Source organism: Hyperolius riggenbachi, chromosome 9 (assembly GCF_040937935.1).
Source record: "Hyperolius riggenbachi isolate aHypRig1 chromosome 9, aHypRig1.pri, whole genome shotgun sequence".
Classification (NCBI taxonomy): Eukaryota; Metazoa; Chordata; class Amphibia; order Anura; family Hyperoliidae; genus Hyperolius; species Hyperolius riggenbachi.
Genome location: NC_090654.1, coordinates 159,889,839 through 159,909,883, shown reverse-complemented (window position 1 = coordinate 159,909,883; position 20,045 = coordinate 159,889,839). Strand labels below are relative to the sequence as shown.

At 46.3% G+C, this 20,045-nt stretch overlaps 1 protein-coding gene across 4 annotated transcripts in view; it reads right to left on the bottom strand.

Annotated features, from left to right (window-relative positions):
- The window catches only part of LOC137532765 (sodium- and chloride-dependent GABA transporter 3), an 843,944-nt gene that overhangs the window by 675,412 nt on the left and 148,487 nt on the right, over positions 1 to 20,045 (bottom strand). The window contains exon 3 of one of the 4 annotated variants that reach the window (XM_068253628.1): positions 19,641 to 19,676. The exons of 2 other annotated variants lie outside the window; for them this stretch is intronic. The gene's annotated coding sequence lies outside the window, so the exon portion shown is untranslated. Of the gene's footprint in view, positions 1 to 19,458; positions 19,515 to 19,640; positions 19,677 to 20,045 lie in introns of those variants that run through there. One more of the 4 variants, XM_068253627.1, reaches the window with a different exon arrangement.

The window sequence follows — 20,045 nt, the reverse complement described above, 5'->3', positions numbered from 1 at the left end:
GGTGGATCCGGAAGGGCTATGGCGAGGCGTTGGACTAAAGAACGTCCGCATGTCCGACATCACCATAAGATCGCTGGAGCGTCCTGTCTTTGACTGCGTGGACACGGGAGGAGGATTAGTGGCAGTGGTACCTTGCTGGCGTTGTGCTGTCACATCACCCTTAAAGGCATTGTAAAGCATAGTTGACAGCTGGTTCTGCATGTGCTGCACCTTCCGGTGAGTTGGTAACAGGTCCGCCACTTTGTGCCTGTACCGAGGGTCTAGTAGTGTGGCCACCCAGTACAGCTCATTCCCCTTGAGGTTTTTTATACGGGGGTACCTCAACAGGCAGGACAGCATAAAAGACGACATCTGCACAAAGTCGGATCCAGTACCCTCCATCTCCTCTTGCTCTTCCTCAGTGACGTCAGGTAAGTCAACCTCCTCCCCCCAGCCGCGAACAATACCACGGGAAGGTTGAGCAGCACAAGCCCCTTACGACGCCTGCTGCGGTTGTTCTCCTGCCGCTGTCCCCTCCTCCTCCTCCTCCTCCTCCTCCCCCAAAGAAACACCTTGCTCATCATCCTCTGAGTCTGACTCGTCTTCTGCACACAACTTATCTTTTTCCTCCTCCTCCCCCCTCTGTGCTGCCGCAGGTGTTGAGGAAACAGCTGGGTCTGATGAAAATTGGTCCCATGCCTGTTCCTGCCGTAACGGTTCCTGGTCACGCTCATTCACAGCTTCATCCGCCACTCTACGCACAGCACGCTCCAAGAAGTAAGCGTAGGGAATTAAGTCGCTGATGGTGCCCTCACTGCGGCTCACCAGGTTGGTCACCTCCTCAAATGTCCGCATGAGCCTGCATGCATTTTTCATCAGTGTCCAGTTGTCGGGCCAGAACATCCCCATCTTCCCAGACTGTTTCATTCTACTGTAGTTGTAGAGGTAGTGGGTCACGGCTTTCTTCTGTTCTAGCAGGCGGGAGAACATGAGCAGGGTCGAGTTCCAGCGAGTCGGGCTATCGCAAATGAGGCGTCTCACCGGCATGTTGTTTTTGCGCTGAATTTCCGCAAAGCATGCCATGGCTGTGTAAGACCGTTTCAAATGCCCACAGAACGTCCTGGCCTGCTTCAGGACATTCGCTAAGCCAGGGTACTTTGCCACAAATCTTTGAACCACTAGATTCATGACATGTGCCATGCAGGGTATGTGTGTCAGCTTCCCCATATGCAAAGCGGCAAGCAGATTGCTGCCGTTGTCGCACACCACGTTGCCTATCTCCAGGTGGTGCGGGGTCAGCCACTCATCCACCTGTTTCTTAGAGTAGTGATGGGCGAACACCTGGATGTTCGGGTTCGGGAAAGTTCGCCGAACATGGCCGAGATGTTCGGCATGTTCGGGCCGAACCCCGAACTTCCCGAACATCCCGCTTTTGGGGGCCCTATGGGGTCGCAGGCATAAGGGGGGAGCATGCCCCGATCGCGGGGGGGTCGGAAATTCCCCCCACCCCCTCCGCTAGCGCTCCCCCCTCTGCCCGCTTCCCCATACAAAAGTTTCAGGAAAGTACCTGTGGTAGTGGATGGCCTGGCAGTGGCACTGTGGAGTGAGGAGGAGGAGTCCAGAGAGTGACGTGTTGAGGGAGGCCGGGCAGCGGGCGGTTCAGCGGTAGTACCCTTGTGGTACTTCCGCCCTTTCTCTGACCTCACGCCCGCTGCCCGGCCTCCCTCAACGCGTCACTCTCCGGACTCCTCCTCCTCACTCCACAGTGCCACTCCCAGGCCATCCACTACCGCAGGTACTTTCCTTAAACTTTTGTATGGGGAAGCGGGCAGAGGGGGGAGCGCTAGCGGAGGGGGTGGGGGGAATTTCCGACCCCCCCCCCCGCGATCGGGGCATGCTCCCCCCTTATGCCTGCGACCCCATAGGGGGGCCGTATTGCGGCATGTTCGGCTGAACAGGGGCCCTGTTCGGCCCTGTCGGCGGCCATTCAATAGTTCGGGCCGAACCCGAACTTAAAAGGCCGAACACCATCAGGTGTTCGGCCGAACTCGAACATCACCCGAACAGGGTGATGTTCTGCAGAACCCGAACAGTGGCGAACACTGTTCGCCCAACACTACTTAAGAGCAGCCAGGAGAGCTGCTCCAGTGTGACTCTCCGCTTTGAGACAAGACATGTCTAAGATGGCGTGACACCGTCTTACCTGGCATGCAGCATAGGCCCTGCGGAGCTGGGGCTGTGTAGCTGGAGAGGAGAACTGCCACTCAGCCAAGGAGGAGGAGGACAGCGAAGAGCATGTAGCAGGAGGAGAGGAGGTGGCAGGAGGCCTGCCTGCAAGCCGTTTAGGTGTCACAATTTGGTCCGCTGCGCCCTGCTTGCCATCGTTCACCACCAGGTTCACCCAATGGGCTGTGTACGTAATGTAGCGGCCCTGCCCGTGCTTGGCAGACCAGGCATCCGTGGTCAGGTGTACCCTTGACCCAACGCTCTTCGCAAGAGATGACACCACTTGCCTCTCAACTTCACGGTGCAGTTGGGGTATGGCCTTTCTCGAAAAATAAGTGCGGCCTGGCATCTTCCACTGCGGTGTTCCGATGGCCACAAATTTACGGAAGGCCTCAGAGTCCACCAGCCGGTATGGTAACAGCTGCCGAGCTAACAGTTCCGCCACGCCAGCTGTCAGACGCCGGGCAAGGGGGTGACTGGCCGAAATTGGCTTCTTCCGCTCAAACATTTCCTTCACGGACACCTGACTGCTGCTGTGGGCAGAGGAGCAGGAACCGCTCAAGGGCAGAGGCGGAGTGGAGGAGGGTGCCTGTGAAGGTGGAAGGGAGAAAGCGGCAGAAGCAGATAATGAACCTGATGGAGGAGGAAGAGGAGAAGGAGGGTGGCTTTGCTTTTGTGTGCTGCTGCTGCTTTTGCTCAGGTGGCCATCCCATTGCTGTTTGTGCCTTTTCTCCAGGTGCCTTCGTAAGGCACTTGTCCCTACGTGAGTGTTGGCCTTTCCACGGCTCAATTTTTGTTGGCAGAGCGAACAGATGGCTTTGGTCCGATCTGAGGCACACACATTAAAAAATTTCCACACCGCTGAGCCACCCTGGGATGTGGGCACTATGGGGACCTCAGCAGCTGATGCTGAAGTGCAAGTTGGCTGGCTGTACATAGGTGGCGATACATGGTGCCGGACTCTGCCACCAGCTGTTTCTGACGAAGAGCTGCCCCAGCTTATTTCAGCAACTTCTCTCCTCCTACTACTCTCTGACTCCCCCTCTGAACTGTCCCCCTCTTCATCTCCTCTATTGGGAACATACAGAGGATCCCTATCATCGTCATCATCGTAGTCATCCTGCCCAGCTTTGCATGACTCAGAAAATCCAAACATGCACCATCAGTAGGTCCTTCATCCTCCTTACACGTTACATCCATAGTGTTGCCGCGTAACGCAGACATATGAGCTGGTGAAAATTAATCTGGCTGTAACAACAATGGCTGTGCATCAGTGATTTCACCACTAAATAATTCTTGCGAAGTGTCAAATGCAGCGGAAGTGGTGCTAGTAGTAGCGCTGGTGGCTGAGCAAGATGAGGTGTTCTGTGTCGCTAAATACTCAACCACGTCCTGACAATCTTGGGACGTGATTGGACGTGCCTTCTTCCGAGCACTGTACTGTGGGCAAGGTCCACATGAAATTACATTTACACGACCTCGCGCAGACCTGCCGGGTGGCCTTCCTCTGGCTCTGGCACTACCTCTTCCTCTACCTGTTTTGTCCATATCGGGTATGCACGGAGTGGTATATCACACTGCGTGCACTCACGTAGGTAGGTGGGTTCACTTAACTGCACAGGTATGCGCACTGATGCGGTGGGTTCACTGAACAGTACAGGTATACAGTGGCGGGTTCACTGAACACAACAGGTATGCAGTGGCGGGTTCACTGAACAGTACAGGTATACAGTGGTGGGTTCACTGAACACAACAGGTATGCAGTGGCGGGTTCACTAAACAGGTATACAGTGGCGGGTCCACTGAACAGAACAGGTATGCAGTGGCGGGTTCACTGAACAGAACAGGTATGCAGTGGCGGGTTCACTAAACAGTACAGGTATACAGTGGCGGGTTCACTGAACACAACAGGTATGCAGTGGCGGGTTCACTGAACAGGTATACAGTGGCGGGTTCACTGAACAGAACAGGTATGCAGTGGTGGGTTCACTGAACAGGTATGCAGTGGTGGGTTCACAGAACAGGTATGCAGTGGCGGGTTCACTGAACAGTACAGGTATACAGTGGCAGGTTCACTGAACACAACAGGTATGCAGGGGCGGGGTCACTAAACAGGTATACAGTGGCGGGTCCACTGAACAGAACAGGTATGCAGTGGCGGGTTCACTGAACACAACAGGTATGCAGTGGTGGGTTCACTGAACAGGTATGCAGTGGTGGGTACACAGAACAGGTATGCAGTGGTGGGTTCACAGCACAGGTATGCAGTGGTGGGTTCACTGAACAGGTATACAGTGGCGGGTCCACTGAACAGAACAGGTATGCAGTGGCGGGTTCACTGAACAGAACAGGTATACAGTGGCAGGTTCACAGAACAGGTATGCAGTGGCAGGTTCACTGAACACAACAGGTATGCAGTGGCGGGGTCACTAAACAGGTATACAGTGGCGGGTCCACTGAACAGAACAGGTATGCAGTGGCGGGTTCACTGAACACAACAGGTATGCAGTGGCGGGTTCACAGAACAGGTATGCAGTGGTGGGTTCACAGAACAGGTATGCAGTGGTGGGTTCACAGAACAGGTATGCAGTGGCAGGTTCACTGAACAGGTATGCAGTGGTGGGTTCACAGCACAAGTATGCAGTGGTGGGTTCACTGAACAGGTATGCAGTGGTGGGTTCACAGCACAGGTATGCAGTGGTGGGTTCACAGAACAGGTATGCAGTGGTGGGTTCACAGCACAGGTATGCAGTGGTGGGTTCACAGCACAGGTATGCAGTGGTGGGTTCACAGCACAGGTATGCAGTGGTGGGTTCACAGAACAGGTATGCAGCCAGACAGGAACAAGTTAAGCCTAACTAATCTTTCCCTGAGAGACAGTCTGCAGCAGCTCGCCCTACTCTCACTAACGCGAGTGACCGTAATGGCCGCCGCTGCCTGCCTTATATAAGGGGGGGTGGGGCTCCAGGGGCTAGTGTAGCCTAATTGGCTACACTGGGCCTGCTGACTGTGATGTAGAGGGTCAAAGTTGACCCTCCATGTGCATTATGGGGTGAACCGAACTTCCGCAAAGGTTCGCCTGCGGGACGCGAACGCGAACCACTGAAGTTCGCATGGAACCGTTCGCAGGCGAACCGTTCGGCCCAACTCTAGTAAAAATCTCCCATAGCATTGCATTAACAAGAGCTTTTAAAACCTATAGCATTTAAAATTCTCGTGTAGTGTGCATCTGCCCTCAATTGTACTGAATTAAATTCACACCAGAATTGCAGCAGTTAGTGCCTTGTCAAGCCAACAGAAATTGCATTGCAATGCAGCTCAAGAAGTGGAAAGTAGGCAAATCACATATACTTTGAAAACTAGTTTGAACCACATGAATTTGAAAAGAGACCTCCCAATTCCAGTTGGTACAAGTTTTTTTTTTTTACACTAGCCTATTGACCACTCTAGTATTCATGAAATAGGGGACACATATCACCCCCATGCACCAAGAATATATTTATATTTCATGCATGGATAGATCAATGGTAGTCCATTTTTAATATGACAGATCATACATATGAATTGAGTTTGTGATCAGTGGCGTAGCTAAGGAGCTGTGGGCCCCGATGCAAGTTTTACAATGGGGCCCCCCCAAGCACTCTCTACATAGCAATTGATACGGCCCACCAAAACCTGCCAATCGAAACTACAGTGTCAGAGGTGCAAGAAGGGGATGGGGAACAGTGTGTTAATAATTACCACTATTCAAAGTATCTGTAGAAGTGATTATTATGAACACAGGACCAATAGAGAGCTAATACTGCAGTTGAGGAAGGGCCCTTCGGGGGCTCCTCTGGCCCAAGGGCCCTGATGCGGTTGCAACCTCTATTGCTAAGCCCCTGATTGTGGCCATTGTGGTATAAAGAGGGGAGTCATGGTGGCCACACAATTAGAGAGTGCTCATAATGGCACCATTCCTGATGGATGGGCCTCCTAACTGCAGGAGTTGCCATGGGAAAAGGAAGAGAACACAGTAAAGTTTTGTTGTGGAGCCCACGATTTCTTTTTTAACAAATCATGTTATTGTTAAAAGACAACAAAATAACATACAACCAGAGATGGAGAGAGTTCTCTGGCACAGTGACAAGCATCACCGTGCCCAAGGCATATTTATATATTGCAATATATATGATGACATAGCAGAGCATTCTATATTATACATATATAACTGTATTTAATACAATTCCTGGCAAGTAAATAATTTGATGGTCAATATTTTGGTGCATTTGAGCATCTCGGTACTCAGGCCAGCATCTAGTATCCACGGTAAGAAGGAAGGAAAGAAAGACAGAGAGGGGAAGAAGGGGACATTTTCTACTTATGTTCTGCTATACCTTATATGTAACTACAACATACCAGACAGTTTACGTAATATGACACAAAGAAAAATAGAAGAAATGTCATACTACTGCTGTAAAAAAAAAGTCTCTGGTACATGTATTCCGATACATACTGATGGGGAAGATAGAGGCACAGCTGCCTTCCACAAATGTCCATAATCTGAGGTCATCAGATCTGTGTACAATTTCCAGAAGCAGCTGCAGATAGCACTGAGCATAGAAACACCAGGTATCCCTGTTACTAACCTATTTTCCCATTGCTAACAAAACTGCACAGAAGCATCAGTAACTTGCACACTGTGGCCAGCACAGTCCTGCCAGCTTGTATGTGTCTGGCTGCATTCCCCAGCCACACGCTTTCTTTCCTCCCCCAAATCCCCGATGTGTCAGGGTAAAGCACATTCCTGTCTGCTTTATGTGTCGGAGCCTCTGTATTTACATGTGACAGTGCAATGGCTGTGGCTTACTGTGTACATAAGTCCTCACTGCTGCTCTCTTCTTCCAGCTTGAATCGTTTGCGTTTGCTGAGCAACTCCGCCCCTCCCCTCCACTATGCCACTGAAGAGAGGGGTGGAGTTGCTCAGAAAACGCGGACGATTCAAGCTGGAAGAAGAGAGCAAATCGAGGACTTCTGTACACAGTAAGCCACAGCCGCTGCACTGTCACATGTAAATGCAGAGGCTCCGACACATAAAGCAGACAGGAATGTGCTTTACCCTGACAGATCGGGGATTTGGGGGAGGAAAGAAAGCGTGTGGCTGGGGAACGCACGGGGCCCTTCCACCTCGGAGCCCGGTCGCACGTGCGACCTCTGCGACCGCGGGCCCTACGCCACTGTTTGTGATTCAGTCCCTCTTTTTGACCTAAATGCAAAAGAATGGCGTCGGTGTGCACCAACTCCATGTATTCAGGGCTTTACGGTGATCTTCCTTCCCATGTTCACTTACCACCATGATTTGCATCTTGTCCCTTGGAGACACAAGGTCACTGAGACTCTTGATTGCATATGTGTCAGGCCTGTAGGGATATCCACTCACAAATCAGCTCCAATGCCCCAATCTACTTCCACCCGCTTCACCCTTTGTGGCGCGTCCCAGCTTGAACGAGAGGTGAGAGACAACATCTACCTGACTTCAGTGGCACCCAGGCCTTTAGTGTGCAAGGTATTGGAGCTGAGTGCAGAGTGAGCAAATACACTTCCAGGCCTAAACAGGGATACAGAGTAGCAGAGTCCAGTAACAGTCCAAGTTCATACACGGGTAAACAGAGATATCGCGGTACAGGAGGGCTAGGCAGAAGAGAGGTCAAGAATGGATCCGAGGTCAAACCAGACAGCAAGATTTAAATACTGACAGCATCCAATCAGTGGCCGGTCACATGCACACAGCAGCCAATCACACACAGGCAATAATCCTGTTTAGGTGTCAGCTGACAGAGAGATCAGCGGACACAGGTAGCAATACATGTCAGCTGACTAACCAGTACTGACCAGCAAAACATCCTGTCTGCGTGTCAGCTATAGCATACTGGTCAAGGGCATCGCCTCCGATGCGATAGAACAGGGTTCAATCTCAGCCAGGGTCAGCATCCATTATATTTATTAAATAAACCCCTGACTATCCTGTCAGCTGACACTACCTCTGTCGCCGCCTCAGACCATACTGCGGCTGAGAGGATCGAGACATCTGCCCACCAGTATGCGCAGAGCGATCCCTAGTGGGCGCTTCACCAGTGGAGGACGGCTGCTGACATGCGGAAGTGCAAGGATGCAGCCCGCTCTTGGCAGATTTTGGATCCCGGAGGTAAGTCTCTTACAATATAAGACCGGAGGACTACCACCTCCATGCAAGAACATTCAGAATCTTTTAACCAACATAACAGTTTGGGTATGAATCCTGTTCCCCGGAAGTATGTGGTTATTCTAATCCTTGATTGCATGGGAGAGTGGAACCCTCGCTGTCTCCATGCATTATGGATGCACAACATTACTTTCATGCACAGTAAGTTTGACTAGTCATTAACTAGCATCAGGGTATGGTGAATCAGAGATATCTGAATGTTGCACGGTAATGTGAATTAATGTTAACCCAGCTGAGACTGGTATTGTTTAAAGGAAACAAATATGAAACCCTTTACGTATTTGTTTCGTTTTAAACAATACCAGTTGACTGGCAGCCCTGCTGATCTATTTGGCTGCAATATTGTCTGAAGTTCACATGAAACAAGCATGCAGCTAATCTTGTCAGTTCTGACAATATTGTCAGAAACATCTGTTCTGCTGGATGCTTCAGGGTCTATCACTAAAAGTATTAGAGGCAGCGGATAAGCAGGACAGCCAGGCAACTGGTATTGCTTAACCACCTTAGCGGTATAGACAAGCTCAGCTCGTCCATTACCGCCAGAGGGTGCCGCTCAGGCCCTGCTGGGCCGATTTTGATAAAATAAAAAGCAGCACACGCAGCCGGCACTTTGCCAGCCGCGTGTGCTGCCTGATCGCCGCCGCTCTGCGACGATCCGCCGCGAGCAGCGGCAAAAGAGGGTCGCCATGGCGACGAAGAAAGCCAAACAAGGAAGACTGCTCATTGCAGCCTTCCTTGTTACTTCTGCTTGCCGGAGGCGATCAGAAGAACGCCTCCGGAGCGCCCTCTAGTGAGCTTTCATGCAGCCAACTTTCAGTTGGCTGCATGAAATAGTTTTCTTTTAATAAAAAAAAAACCCTCCCGCAGCCGCCCTGGCGATCTCAATAGAACGTCAGGGTGGTTAAAAGGAAATAAATGTCAGCCTCTATATCACTCTAACCTCAGGTTCACTTTAAAACAATACCATCACTTGAAAGGGGACCACCATCCTTGAATTTGTATGCAAGGGAGTCCATAACCTTGCTCACTTAATCCCCTAAAGTGAACAAATGTTAATGATAATACAAATCCACATCTGGGTAGGCATACATGCAACTGGCTGCATAGTGTACTGGTTATGGGCTCTCTTTTCTATTTGCAGTAATCAACTGCTGCCACTGTGCCACACTGTGCTTAGATATGCAAGTAAATATTGTAACCAATGACAAAAAACATAAATAATTCACCGCACTACTGTTAAACCACAATGCTAACTATGCTACTTCAAGCCAGGCTATCCCTTCACAGTGTGATACAGTCTAGGTGATAATTAGGACAAAATATGGGATCACAGATGCAAGTGCTTCTCAATCCTCCTGAAATTCAAAATACAAGTTCCACATTGGACTCCAGCTGCACCATGATCGTAGGACAAGTATTTTCCCCTTTAAATGTATATCAAATATCATCAGTTCTGCAATTCATGTAGTCACTTTCCCACCACCAGGACCAATTTGAGTGCGACTCACCAATTATGTTGGACCACTAACTACAATGGTCATCTGCGCATGTGGGGCAATCACAGGTTCCCCTTGCCCAATCGATCCCCTTCTCATCTTATATTTACATTTTTTATTAAACAAATTTCAAAAAATATACATCCAGCTCATTGACACCTGAAAAAATGTGTTAGATACAAGTGGACGTATATAAGTAACCATACAAAATCTCACTTTGGTTTTAACAGAGGAGTAATACACCATTACTGTAGACCTGAACTATTATACCAAACCGATGAGGCTCAGCGAGTTCGTTTTATATTGCCTATAGAAGCAAATGCATGGTTCTAGAGATACAGTACTGAAGTATCTACTAGGACACATAGGACACATAGGGCTTGATTCAAGTATTAGCACGCCTTTGAAAAGCCCCCTAAAGGTAGTTTTTTGCATGCTAATATGCACTCACACACTAAGTTTAGCTGTGCGGGGTGCGCACGAAATTTCGCACTGGGTGCGCTGGAAACGTTGCACCCGATGCGTCTAAAACGTTGCATCAGGTGCGCCCGAACCGTCGCATCAGTGCATTTTGGGCGCACCTGATGCGACGTTTCCAGGCACGACGTTTCCAGCTCACCCAGTGCGACATTTCATGCGCACCGCTAAAATTAGCGTGCGATCAGGAAGAGCTTTAGACGTGCAAACTACTTAGCACCCTAGTTTGCACGTCCAAAGCCTTCAGGCATGCTAACTAAGTTAGCACGCCTTTGTGAATCGAGGCCATAGTGTCAACTCACATAGTAAGTAAATCCAGTAATGCTTATAGTGGTGTATTAAGAACCAGTAAGAAGAGGAATGATAAGAAAAAAGATTGGGAAATGAAAAAAGAAAATAAAGAAGGAAGAACAAGAAAATAGAAGAAAAGAAGAAAAGAAAAGAGGGAAAGTAATGCCAGTCATGGAATGGATTCATACTAGTGTTCCAAGAAAATAGCCTGGAAGTTTCAAAATTAAAAAGAGAGTGCACCCCACACTTTTTCAAACATATGCATTTTGTCTTGTAATCTGGCTGTCAGAAATTCTAGATTATAAACAAACTTCAATCTATTGTGCAGTTCTGAAGTGGTTGGAGGGTTGACGTCTTTCCAGTGCTTATAAATCAAACATCAAGCCGCTGACAGAAAGTGATTGATCAGTCTTAAAGAGACTCTGTAACAAAATGTTGAGCCTTATTTTTTCTATCCTATAAGTTCCTATGCCTGTTCTAATGTGCTCTGGCATACTGCAGGCTTTTCTAGTTGCACTGTCTCTGTAATGAATCTTATCTTCTTTCCTCTGTCGGCTATGTTGGGCTTAAGCTGGAATGTGTGGAATGTGCAGCACTGCTTGTGATAGGCAGAAGCTTTACACACCCTCTCCAAGCTCTCCTCTCAGTCTATCACACTCTGGTAAGCAGCCATGTCTTTTGTTTGTAAACACTGCCTAAAACTGGCAATTACAAGCCAGGCTTGCAGCAGGGAGTGGCAGAAACAGCACAGAGGGGCCCAGGAGAAAATAATGAATAGAATGGTATGCTATTTATTGTAAGAATTTTAGAGTACAGATTCTCTTTAAGGATGGTCTCTTCAATTTTGGCACTGGTTTGGCTAGGATACAAATCCATGGGTCCAAAGGAGTATCTATATCTGTGTGATGTTTAATAAACGAAAGTACCTCTTTCCAGAAGCATTGGATTTTAGGACAACTCCACATTAGATGGGACAGTGTGCCTGTGTCTCCGCAGTTCCTCCAGCATTCAGCAGAGATAGATGGATTCCATTTATGAAGACGTACCTGAGTTTTGTACCATAACATCATAACTTTATAAATGTTTTATTTTGTTTGTGTGCATATAGAGGTTTTAGCAGCATTTTTCCTGCTTTTAGACTAGGATTGTGGTCTAAAAGTGTAGTAGAAGTTTGAAATGCTTGGTCCCAGTCAAGCATATATTTATGACAGTAATTAGAGTTATGACGAGCTGGATCATTGAACCAGGTGTAAAGCATGGAGATGAGACCTTTCTGAGTGTGGCCTCCATTCCAGATGGAATTAAAGTCAGACTTGCGAGAAAACTGAAATGAAGCAGATATAGAACATATAAAGTGCCTGATTTGTAGGTATTGTAGATAATGGGTATTTTGAAGACCAACGTGATCCTTTAGAGAGTGTTGAATGAGTAAAGCTTTCCAGTAAATGTGTCCAATAAGTCTCTAATGAATCTGATGTGTTTGAGGTGCCAAATTGAAGAGCATGAGAAATTAAGATCCGGAGAGAATGCTGGGGTACCATAGATGGGACTAAAGCTTGATGAGGAAGATAACATGACAAACCATTTATTGAGAGAACGCCAAAGGCGTATATTAGAAGTACTTGATAACAGAATTTGAAAATCCGAACATATACCCTTTTTGTCATCTAATCCCCACAATAATGCACTGGGATGATACGGCTTAAACATATAGAATTCTATTTGTCCCTATCTTGCATGAGGGCCTCATTCTCCCCAGGCAATCATTTGTCTCATTAACTGGCCGCATAATAATTATATAGGTTTGGAACTGACAAGCCTCCCACATGTCTTCGCAGAGTTAGCACTGATCTTGCTATGTGGGGAGATTGGCCGTGCCAAATAAAATGAAACATTGCCCGTTGCAAAGGTTATAGAAATTATCTCAGAATCCAGAATGTAAGCACAGAAAAAACATAATTACATTTTGGAAGGGAGTTCATTTTAAAAGCCGCCATACGACCAAACCAAGAAATATGATAGCTCTCCCATTTTTTTAAATCGGATATTACCCGGGATATAATGGGTGTAACATTATCTTGTATTAAGTGGGAAAAACAGTTTGGGATTTGGATACCGCACTGTTGCAAATTACAGATGCAGAAGAGTCTCAATCTTCCAACTGTAATATTAAATACTTAACGCAGGAAGAAGTGAAGGCATGACTAAATAAATTAAAAATAGACATGGCACCTGGCCTGGATGGCATGCATCCTCGGGTCCTAATTGAATTAAGTTCAGTTATAGCTAAACCCCTTGATCTTATCTTTTGTGACTCTATTTCAACTGGCAGAGTCCCAGTGGATTGGCATACAGCCCACGTTTTCCCATTATTTAAGAAGGGCAAAAATCCAGGAAATTATAGACCTGTAAGCTTAACATCAGTTGTATGCAAACTATTTGAGGGGTTACTAAGAGATACTATACATGACTTCATAGTAGAAAATAATCTTATTTCTCAGCATCAACATGGGTTTACTAAAGACAGGTCCTGTTTGACTAACATGCTCAGCTTTTATGAGGTAGTGAATGCTAATGTGGATATTGGGAATGCTGTAGATGTGATATACTTGGACTTTGCAAAGGCCTTCGACACTGTTCCACACAAAAGTCTGGTGCAAAAGTTGAGGATGCAAGGAGGAAGAGTCTGTGTGCATGGATAGGGAACTGGCTAATGGACATAAAACAAAGAGTTGTGGTCAATGGAGCATACTCAAAAATGGCAGACTGTTAGCAGTGGGGTCCCACAGGGATCTGTACTGGGTCCAGTGCTCTTCAATTTATTTATTAATGACCTAGTAGATTCAGTAGTGAGCAATGTTGCTATTTTTGCAGATGATACAAAATTGGGCAGAATCATCAACTCTCAGGAAGATAGTGTCATATTGCAACAGGATCTGGATAGGATGGCTATATGGGCACATACATGGCAGATGAAAATTATTCAATGTTGAAAAATGTAAAGTCGTGCATTTTGGTCGTACCAATGGTCTAGCACCATACAAAATAAATGGAATACAGTTGGCGACATCAAACTTGGAGAAGGACTTAGGAGTACTTATCGACAAGTTGACAATAAGTTAAATAATCGTACTCAATGCCAAGCCGCTGCAGCTAAAGCTAACAAAATTCTGGGATGCATTTAAAGGGAAATAAAAACTCGAGATGCTAGCATAATATTGCCCCTGTTTAACTCTCTAGTAAGGCCACATCTGGAATATGGAATTCAGTTCTGGGCACCACATTACAAAAAAGATATTGCAGTTTTAGAGCAGGCGCAGAGACGAGCAACAAAATTGATACGTGGGATGGAAGGTCTCACTTACCAAGAAAGGTTAGATAAACTGGGTTTATTTAGTCTAGAGAAAAGACGCCTTAGAGGGGATCTAATTAACATGTATAAATACATCAGAAAGCAATATAATAGCTTGGCGGCAGGGCCGGGCCAAGGCAGAGGCTGGAGAGGCTCCAGCCTCAGGGCGCAGTGTAGGAGGGGGCGCACAATTCATTCAGCTGTCATTCCCAAAAGCAGAAAGAAATAAGAAAAGGGGATACATGACAGTGACTGCAAGCCAGATAACTAGAGATTAAGGTGTTGGGGAGGTTGGGGGCCCTGGGGCATCTATTAGTCTATTAGCAATCAGTGTGTGACGGCTGGGGTGGGAGGGATGGAGGGGCGTACTTTGGTGTCTCAGCCTTGGGTGCTGGAGGACCATGTCCCGGCTCTGCTTGGCGGATGAGCTTTTTGTCCCTAGGCCTTCTCAGAGGACTAGAGGACATGATCTGCGCTTGGAGGAAAAACATTTTAACCATTTATTTAGGAAAGGGTTCTTTACAGTAAGAGTGGTTAAGATGTGGAATGCATTGCCACAGGAAGTCGTTATGGCAAACTTTATACCTGCATTTAAAGGGGGCTTAGATGCTTTCCTTGTGTTGAAAGACATCCATGGCTACAATTACTAGGTAATGCCCAATGATGTTGATCCAGGGATGTTATCTGATTGCCATCTGGAGTCGGGAAGGAATTTTTTTCCCCTTTGGGGCTAATTGGACCATGCCTTGTAAGTGTTTTTTCGCCTTCCTCTTTATCAACAGGGATATGTGAGGGAGCAGGCTGGTGTTGTACTTTATACTGGTTGAACTCGATGGACGTATGTCTTTTTTCAACCAAAATAACTATGTAACTGAGGTAGGGATCATTGGAGGACTGGAGGGGGTGGACGGACATATATCTGTGGATGATCTCAGAGATGTGCGTCACACCCTTGACCCTCCACCCTCTCCATAGCAACAGAAAGAACTGCTAGGCTGTAGGCTAGCGACACATCCTTTACAGGTTTCTGCGTTGAACAATTTTTGATTGGTCTGATTTCGGGGCTGCATACAAAAAAGGTTGACTTACCAATGGTGATACCCAATATGTCAGGGTTGTCCCTTATCCTTGAAGCCAGAGGCTCAATAGATTAAGCAAATAATAATGGGGATAAGGGACAACCCTGCCTTGTACCGTTGGAAATAGAAAAATAATCATGGGGATTCATATAAGGGATTTTTAGGGCTACTCTGGAACTGGTATACAGTTTTTGGATAACTGATATAAAGGTACCAGAAATACCCATTGTCTCTAGAGTCTGGAGCATAAAGGTTCAGTTAAGCCTGTCAAATGCCTTTTCTGCATCTAGACTCAGGAGTATAGACGGGATTCTATTGGAGTTTATGTAATCGACCAAATCAATTTCTCTACATATATTATCCCCTGCATATCTGCCAGTTATGAACCCCACTTGATCAGCGTTTACTATATAAGGCATCATGATCCCCTTCTCTTTTGCTGCAGCCACCAATTGTCAGCAGTGTTCCTTTAAATGTCAGCTTGTTCGCCTCAAAAAAATGAAAAGCCTTTCATTGCACAATATGTTTAAAACCATCTAAAATGTATTTAAAAATTGCACTCACATGATTATGGTGTTTAAAAGCACATAGCGTTTGCCTGCGGGCTCTCCCCCGCGCTGTCTCCCAGGCTGAACGCTTATGTAACTGGGTTCCCAGCTGCCGACCCTCTGTCTGCCTCTTTTGCTACTTCATGTGGTGCAAACGCCCCGTCTGCTGCTCCACCCTATCGATATCATCATCATTACATGACTCATAAGGGGCACGGAGAAGCGGCAGCGTGAATTTGCTATAATACCCCCTGCCTAAGCACGATTGGTCAGGGGTGTTTTTGCGTCTTCTACTTTATTTCTTTTTCAAAACATTATTGTTCCCAAACCAGTTCTGCGTTCCAGCTTGGTTTAACTCACTTATTTATTCCTAGTGCTGAACTCAAGCTGATCGCATACAGGTTTTACATGCATCTATTTTGTATCTCCCAAATTTAGAGGGTAACATGAATCATACAAGATAAAAAATATATAATGGCATACATACATTTATAAGTTAATGTAGCCTGTGAGATAACACAGTAGAGAGCCCGCCACTAGTACACTATGTGCATAGGTACAAGTTATATACTGTATGTCTCATTATATCATATGTGGGAACAGGTTTTATATATATGTCATTACATCATATACATAGTGTCACTGATCTAGAATGTTACACAGTCCTCATTACATTATGGTCTGAAGCTCCTATTCAATAGTCCTTTCTGAGTAACAAAATGTTTAATAATCCTGACTAATTGCCTTATTCTAAGAAATGGGCATTATGGGCTTTGCCTCTGACACAGGGTTTCAATCTCGGCTCTTTCTGTTCAGTAAGCAAGCACTTTTTAAGTAAGGAGAACTTGAGCAAGACTCCCTAAGGCTTTGGTAACATTATAAATCGCCAGCGCTATCGCAAGCACTGAGCGATTTATTGAGCTTTTTTAAAGCGCTTTTACCAGCGTTATTTGCTTAGAAAAGCGCTTTTCTAAGTGCTTTTGTTCAGCAATGATTTTTTTTTCACTTCCTGACGACAGTCAGGAAGTGAACTCTTTAACCCGGAAATGAATAAATACAATGTGCTTAATTCACTAAACCATGATAACTGATATCACGGCCACGCTAGCGTTTTACGCGCGTTATAGCGCGTGTAACATTTTCACGTGCAACTGCGAATTTTCACGTGAAAACGTTACACGCGTTATAACGCGTGTAAAATGCTAGCGCAACCGTGGTATCAGTTATCACGGTTTAGTGAATCAAGCACCAGGTATTTATTCATAAACGTGATCTGGAAATAAACAAAGCGCTTTTTTAAGCGCTTTGCGATTTCCCTATACCTTCCATTGAGCCAAAGCGCTCAGAAAGTGGTACATTTAGCACGTTTGCAATTTCAAGAAAATCAAAACGCTTACATGTGAACACTGTCATAGGAATTCACTACACAAGCGCAGCGCTTAAAAAAATCAGCAAGCGTTCATGTGAACGAACCCCAACACTGCTACTGCCTACTGGGCGTGCCCTAGTGGCTGCAGCTCTGGTGCTTTGAGACCGCCGGGAGGAAAGCATAATATAAATGTTCTGTGTCTTGTGGTAAGTAATGTTAGAGATGACCTAGGACAGTTTTATTATGATTAGGCTGATCTTCTATAATGCAAGTCATCTTGACTAACCTGATTTCTTATAGTGCAAGTTTTGGAAGGCACAAGCGCTGCTGTACTGTGCTTGCATGTGTACAGCCATATTTGTGCAGTAAGCTGAAGCTGCCCAAGCATGAGTGGCTCTGTGCAAATGTGCAGGCACGGCCATGCTCGCATGGGTGCAACCCATTTTTGTGCCAGAAGAGGAGCGTGGCTCTGATGTTAAAGGATTACTGTTGCGAAAATCGTAAAATTTAAAATACATGTAAACACATACAAATAAGAAGTACATTTCTTCCAGAGTAAAATGAGCCATAAATTACTTTTCATCCTATGTGGCGGTCACTTACAGTAAGTAGTAGAACTCTGACATTACCAACAGCTTTAGAGCTAGTCCATCTGTTCATAGGGGATTCTCAACATGGCCTTTATTTTTTTATGAAGACACTCCCTGAAAAATATTTAGATGCTGGCCAGCCTCCCTGCTCACCAAACACTTTTTTGGCAGTTGGACGAAGCAACTGTCATTCACTTAGTGCTTTTAAAAATAAAGAAAACCCAGAGAACCCCCCATGATGAGATGGGCTAGTCCAAAACCTGTCAATTCTGTCAGATTTCTACAACGTAATGTAAGTGACAGCAACATAGGAGAAAAGTAATTTATGGCTCATTTTACTCTAGAGGAAACATACTTCTTATCTGTATATCTGTACATATATTTTACATTTTAAGATTTTCGTGACAGTGGTCCTTTAAGGAGGTTCACGTTAACCCTCACAATGATAATAAAGAAAAAATATACAAAGCTTAATTCTAGTTGGGATTGAGACTGTACACATAGATGTTTATTTCATCATAAAAATCCAGAAGATCCACACACAGTTCCATTCCATAGACCAATGATTTGATTCGGGGCCTCGTGGGGTCCCCTTTGTCAAGGTAACAACACAGAATGGGGACATCACCATGGAATGGAACTGTGTCACTATGCTTAACCACTTGAGTACCCACCCTTTACCCCCCCCTTAAGGACCAGCGCTGTTTGTTGGGATCTGTGCTGGGTGGGCTCTGCAGCCCCCAGCACAGATCAGCGGGCACGCAGAGCGATCAGATCGCCCCCCTTTTTTCCCCCATATGGGGATGATGTGCAGGGGGGGTCTGATCGCTCCGGTCTGCAGGCATGTTGCGGGGGGGGGCACCTCAAAGCCCCCTTCCGCGGCGAAATTGCCCCCTCCCTCTCCTACCTGTCATGCCCAGTGATCCGGGCTGCACAGGACGCTATCCGTCCTGTGCAGCCAGTGACAGGACGTCCCCTGTCATATGGCGGCGATCCCCGGCCACTGATTGGCCGGGGATCGCTGATCTGCCTTACGGCGCTGCTGCGCAGCAGCGCCGTACAATGTAAACAAAGCGGATTATTTCCGCTTGTGTTTACATTTAGCCTGCGAGCCGCCATCGGCGGTCCGCAGGCTATTCACGGAGCCCCCCGCCGTGAATTGACAGGAAGCAGCCGCTCGCGCGAGCGGCTGCTTCCTGATTAATTAGCCTGCAGCCGGCGACGCAGAACTGCGTCGCTGGTCCTGCAGCTGCCACTTTGCCGACGCACGGTATAAGCGTGCGGTCGGCAAGTGGTTAAATAAAAGTGGACTTGGTTCATCAAGTGTGCGGATCTTCTGGATTTTTTATGTTCTAACGTTTGGATCCGGCACCTCACTGGTGGTGTGCGATTCCTTCTCTACACTGGGTTTATTTCATCATGTCAAATGTCAGTTTAGGTAACTTTTACATCCAAAGCTTTTAACTTCAATCCTAGTCTTGATTAGAGTGAGAAATGTTCAAAACATTTTTCAGGTCTTCTTGCCATCTGACATTTCTATCAGAACCGAGAAAGCCTTTTTCCACTCTATCCAAATGTAAAGCTAAAAGCGCATCACCTGATAAAGGAGGATGGATGCAGCAATGTTCTCCTGACAATGAGTGTTCCATCTTCTGGCCAGCGGTTACATGCAAGGTCACATGATGGAACACGACGGGTGCGAACGGGAAGTCAAGCAATCACGTTACTTTGTGCGGAGTTGTTGGGAACCTTAAAGAAAACCTGAACTGAAAAATAAAAGTAAAAATAAACATACACAGGTCATACTTACCTCCAGTGTAGTCTACTCATCAATCTCTTTCACCTCTTCTCTGTTCTGCTAGTTCACTGTGATCAATGGAATTTTCCATTCTCCATTTTGAAAATGACCATTACAGCATAACAACTCCCTGGTGAGCACACTCCTAAACTGTAATACTGTCCACTTGAGCCATAGGGAAACATGGGCATTACCTTGCTCATCAGTTGTCATTTCAGATCTTGTCAGAACTGGAAAGAAGTTTTGTACAAAGAAAATGGTGAGCTTCTGATAGGAACTGATGGCAAGGTATGTATATAATATTTATTTGCAGGTACAACATATGTTTATTGTAAATAATTTTACTCAGTTCAGGTTCACTTTAACCACTTCCCTACCACAGTTATTTTTCCTCTTCAAGACAAGAGAAATGTTCACATCACGCTCCTCCCATTCATTCACCAATACTTTTTTCGCTACTTATCACACTGAAATGATCTATATAGTATTTTTATGCAGAACAAACTAGGCTTTGTTTGGGCAGTACTTGTTGCAAATAACTATTTTATTTTATATGCATTTTATGGGGAAGAAGAAGAAAAAAACCGTGCAAAAATTCA